Source organism: Enoplosus armatus, chromosome 5, assembly GCF_043641665.1.
Source record: "Enoplosus armatus isolate fEnoArm2 chromosome 5, fEnoArm2.hap1, whole genome shotgun sequence".
Classification (NCBI taxonomy): domain Eukaryota; kingdom Metazoa; phylum Chordata; class Actinopteri; order Centrarchiformes; family Enoplosidae; genus Enoplosus; species Enoplosus armatus.
The window spans coordinates 21,925,142-21,931,233 of record NC_092184.1 but is presented as its reverse complement, the minus strand read 5'-3'; positions in this window follow the sequence as shown (position 1 = coordinate 21,931,233).

Genomic DNA, 6,092 nt, shown 5'->3' with positions numbered 1-6,092 from the left:
AAGTAAAAGCACGACAGATTAAATGTGTCAAAATGATAGAAAAGCTTTCTTAAAATATCCAATCAAATGATGTTGTATTATCTTATTAATGAAGTTGACTATTTCATGAACCATTTTAATTAAAGCATTGGGTCATATTTTTTCAGTTCTATCTCAAAACTATACTAATATGCACATATATACATTTCATTCAGTGAGACAAATCAAGTGGGTATCTTCCAAAATTACAGTCCTTTTGTACAAAATATCCCTATTCCTCAGCTGAAACACAGCAAGGACCCACAGTCCAGGGAAACAAAATAAGAAATTTTGTACTAAAAACATTGTAACTTCGGAAATGCAGAAGATCTGTAATCCTGGTCACTTCTGTCTTGGTGGACAAATTCTGCATGAATTAATTTACCAAGCTGGCAGACACACAGTAAATGTTAACACATTGCCTATAGCAGCAGACACAGAGCCGCATTTAGCTTCAACACAGTCATTCATTGTTTTTGCCTTCTTGTGCTGAGCAGGGAGTGAACAGTCAATGGGTTTGTCAGAGATTTTTGTGCTAAAAACCGAGAGAGACTAAATTTTCCTTACAGCTGCAGAGTTGTATTGTAACTCTCTGTCAGTTCATTACTCTGAGAACACATTTTGATATGAAACATTTACTAATGCAGCTTTAAGGTAAAATAAATAGACATAATGTTGTGTGTAGGAATGTAAGAGAGGAGTTTTCATTTTATTGAACACAAATGTTTTGTAGTGTGACTACTTTTCTGTGTTGTATGTGCAGTTCTGCAGTTGTTTTAATCTACTATTTGATGGTTTTCATTATTGGTGCTTATCTAATACTGAAACTCAGCTCAGCCTGCTGCCGATACTGCTGGTCTTGGTGCATGTGCAGTTCAGTGATTACCACTTCAGGTACTGAAAGCCAGTACATTGAATTCTTGTCTGACGACAGCCTGCCGATACTGTGCCTGCAGTGTTTGGCAAAGCAGTCGTTGTCGTTAGGTTGCTTGTTTTGTGTATTAAATAACACTTTAATTGTCTCCAGTCATTTCTCATTCACATTAAAAAAATACAGACTTGTTGGTGGATGTTGATTTACTGGAAACTACTAAATATTGATTGAAAAAAGTGGAATAAACTAAATAACAAATGTTATAAAACATATCACTTGATAATGTTTACATCCACAACAGCACAACAAATTGTCAGGTAATTAAACATTAAACAGTTAGTTAAATCGCCTGAAATTATCGGGATACCTGCTGCCCTCTAGTGGCCCAGGACGTACACAACATATAATTAAGGACAATACTTTTAAAATCCCAAAAACCTAAAATCTGGAGATACTGTACAGACAGCATTGTATTGGTTAGAAAATGGTCTTTCAAGAAATTTCAAAAGTCTGCTGAACTGGAATGTGTGAAAAAGATGTTGTAGAAAAAATGTCTATAGAGCTTAATTACCCACCAAACCATATAATTAACAAAGCTTGAAATGCTGTGTGATCTGTCCTGTACCAGATTGGTTGCTGTGGCAACAGCTGTTAAAGAGTTAACATGCTCTGTTGTTAACCAGCGTGGGCTTTATTCTATTCAAAGTGAGTCATCTTCTCAAACATGGGCAATTTCAAATGTTTACACACTTTCTGAAATGTTTATGAATGAATAAAACTCTTATTGGACAAACTTTCCAAATATAGAAAGCAGATCACTTCTCAGCCCGCATTAAGCTGCCAGCTACATAATGAATCAAACCAACAATCAATTCTGTTCAATTTTATTTTCTACAACCCAAAATCACAAATTATCCTAAAAGGGCTTTAGCATCTGTACAGCACAGCATGACACGCTCAAACCCTCAGTTAATAAACAATGAGTTCATGTGAAACTTTGAATCTAGTCAAAATAATTGCATAGTTTCTCAAATCTGCCCCTCAGATGCCCAAAGCAGCATACAACTGTGAGGTGAATCTTTATGAAGGCCAAAGTAATTAACATCTATAGACTAAAACAACAGTGTGAAAAATGAAAGCAGGTGTAACATTAATTATCCAACAGTTTATGGGCCAGGTGTTTATTTACCGAGGCATTTTACGCGTTTGCCTGTAGTAAAGACAAATGAACACACCGCGTTCTGTTGGCATGCTATTTAAAACAAACCTTCAACACTTTTACAGAGATAAGATGTATATACAGTAGGCAGCAGAATGGGAAAGCTGTTGGTTGGAACATAAAGTAATGAGAGAACTGTAAAGTGAGGAATAGAAATGTGTTCATGGAGTGTATTTATAGTGAGATGTAGGGTAACTTCATACATGAGTACATTAAAGGGCTACATGAAATGATTTCCCCTTTGCGTTAAGGCCAAAAAGCTGCAGCTTTCAGCGTGCACCAACCATGTCAATTACATTCCCCTTCAAAGGCCAGAGATAATATTTGAAATTTGAAACTGCACATTTATCTTAATGTGAACCCCCAGGCTCTTGGTATATACTGTATGTTCAGCCACTGTGTGTGCAAACTGTTACCTCACACACTGGATGCATATGAGACATATACTATATAGGGAATGCTTTGTTCTTATTTTGTTTTCCATGGATTTACCTTTTAATTAGTCTCCTAGTCTTTGCCCGTCCCCCGTCAGCTCCACTGCTAATTGACACGTCAAATCCTACCACAGCCTCGTTAGAGCATCTGTGAAACAACTTCCAACATAGAGGCAGTTGAACATAAGCCACTGTGGACATGATGGAAAGGAAACAGAATGGGAACTATCTCTCTGAACTCACTGTTTGGGATAGAAGTGTCTGAAAGATAAACTCTGTAATGTTAAATATGGAATATAATGCTTTTATTCCATTAGCAATTACATTTCAGTATCCTTGTCTGCACTGAACACTCATATTGAAATGCAATCTTTCAAGGTTTCTTTGGTACGAAAATAATAAAAAAGACTAAATTCTCTAAACAGTAGTTTGCTTTTGCTCAAAGTGTTGAACAGCTATAATATAAATTATAACATAGTTTATGCAAATTGTAGACCTTGAATTGATAATTTCCTTGTGAAAATAAATAATGTGAATATACTTGGAATAAGGATCTTAAGCTCTGAGGCATACAGGTCAAAAATATCCCCAAACTCCTCTGTGAGACTGTTTGAGCTAATCCCAAATAAATGCAGAGGACAATGCAAATGATGTTGTTCCTGTTGGCTACATCAGCTCAAGCTCTACTGACGCTGAAAGCTGATGTAGCCAACAGGAACAACATCATTTATCAATCTCATTTACTGAAATCAACAAGAATATTTTCTGTAAACAAAGTGGACACTGTTCATTTGGCTTGAATGGTTTCAGAATGCCCTTCCTGTGGAGGGAAGGTGAAGAAAGTAAAAAAAAAAGTGACCACAACAAATGGCCCATTCTTTTTCTTCTCTGATTAACTTTCTAAAATGTCCCTCTTGGAGGATTCTGTGAGTAGGCCATTAAAAAACAAAAATGATGTGGTCTGGGCTTTTTAAAGCTTCTGTAACTTACTTCAAGATGTATCCTTTACATATATTCAACCCCACCAACATGTTGTTTTGAGTGGCAACGTCACCATATGAGTTTATTTACAAACAGAATAAAGGGAGGCTTAGCACTGCATCATTTTTCATATATCTTGTTTTTGTTTTACACTGTATAACACTGTAGTTGTGCCCCATAAGCTCATTAGGTGCAGAATAATTGCTATCATAATTTCATAGTTAATTTAGTAAATAAAGAAAATGTCAAATACACCAATTCTTATTGATTTTATTTATTATATGATTAGGAAAGGAGTAAAAGTAAAGGTAAAATGAAAAGGAATACAGATGTCTTGGAGCTTTATGTCCGGTTTCATATGAAAGCAGATATATTAACATTGAAATGGAACAACACCTGCACCTCAATATGGTTTCTATATCACACATCAAGAAGACAAATGGCATGAGGAATATAGAAAACAATGTTTTCTCCATACATGGCTTCTGCTTGTATTTACTGACAGAGAGAGAACAATACCTTGCCAAGCACTTCACCAATTACAGCAGACTGCAGACTTTTCCCAGGCTACCAATGAACTAATTGCACACACACACACACACACACACACACACACACACATACAGAGATCAATAGAGATACACACATTTCTGAGTTTCTCTCTGAGATGAAAAATAAATTGGATTATTTGTCATCATCAGCACCTCCAGATCTATTATTTACTTACCATGTTTCTGCACATGCACACCAAGACAGCGTTAAACCGATGTGACGTGTATTTCCGTGTGAGTGATGCTTCAATATTACCAGCCCACTTCAGAGTCTAAGCCAGTGCTCAAGATTTGATTGTAGAAATTTGGTTAAAAATGGCCATCCCTCCTCTAGTGATCCGTGGAATGGGCTCTGGTCTATTCCATCACATTTTACAGCTAATTTCATGTGGTGAGATGAGAGATGCAAATATGTTTGTGGTTTCATGCATGAACCAAGATTTATGACTGCTGTCCAAGGCCCTCATAGGTCTCTTAACACATCGGCTCCCATCCATCATGTGAAAAATCCCTCGAATTAGCGCCTCTCTTTAAGTCATTCAGCAGCTATTAGGTGCATGAGGGGAGCCTGAGCATCATCTCCTGCATAGCTTACATTGCATCACGCTTTTACACTCACTGCCACCTAAATCAGTTAGCATGAGACTGCCTTACCCCATTTATGTCAAAATAACCTGCTGAAGAATATCATTATTGCACAAGGAGTAGTTTGCCATTTTGAGTCCACTTTGTCTTGCAAAGAGACTCTTTTTACTGTACAGTATAGATCTTTTCATATAACGCAAACTCAGTTAAATCAATTCTTGCAGGGGCAAAGTAAATGTATATGAATTTTCTTTTACTTTGGTGCAAATTTGCTCTGGTGACCCATAGCAAGCCCTCTTGACCTTATGACACTACTGACCTTTGAGGGAACTGAGGACTGTCCAAAATAACTAGCCTATTAGCTGTGTTGCATCATCCACTTTCTTTGACCTCCTCTGTTGGAGAAACTGTTCCAACAAAACAAATATCCACAGTCTCGTCCAGCCTCACATACTGCTCCAGCTCTCGGCCTCCTACTCAGATCTAAATTGGTTCCTGGCTTCATGATGGGCTAAGGTGTCGCAGCATTAATAATTAATAATGGGGAAATATCACTATCACTACTTCCTGACTAGGTAGTAAATTCAAAGGTATGTTTGACACTATTTCTGGAAAGAGATATGTAACACAAAGTGAGTGACAATTACCTAAGCTGCCGTCTTACATCCAACACAGCTTCATGAGAAACAGCTGGAGGTAGATGGTGAAGAAAATTGATATAGATATAGTTGATTCTCTCACTGAGGGCACACACTGTATACAAATGCCAAACACAACACCACCTCTTGTCATGATTATTATGAACAGGAATACACATACACAGAAGTAACCAGTGGGGCAATAGGAAAATGACAGCCAAGCAAAATGCATACATTGCAATACATTATTAATGACCTTTATTACAGTGGAAAGCCATTAGATCATAAACCGAAGCCCACATTGATACAAGCCTGGGAGGACAATCCTGGTCACATTAATAAATGGGAGTATCTGGCTCAAAAGCTATTGTGATTTTTGCTTTAGCATAAGTCAATATACCCTTTTGATAGCATTGTTATATTTACATTTGTTATTGTCATATCTAGAGAAATTCATAGTGAAAATCCCAATTCTTGCACACAAATTTCCCAATGACATATTCCAATAACTGTATGTGGCAGCACATTTTATGACGCATAAGACATATTTTATTGATTACATTAAATTAATGATTTAATTGAAAGAATGACAAACATGTTTATTATTATTAGCATTATTATTATTTGTGTTGTTAACTTTCTAGGCATGCTGTGTTGCCAAGCAACCAGCCCGCCTCTTGCTATGAAAACAAAAGACTATAGCTCTTTTATATTACTGGCAGGATTAGACAATAGCATGCATAGGGACAGACAGCACACACAACTGCAATTATTCAATCATACCCCATGCAA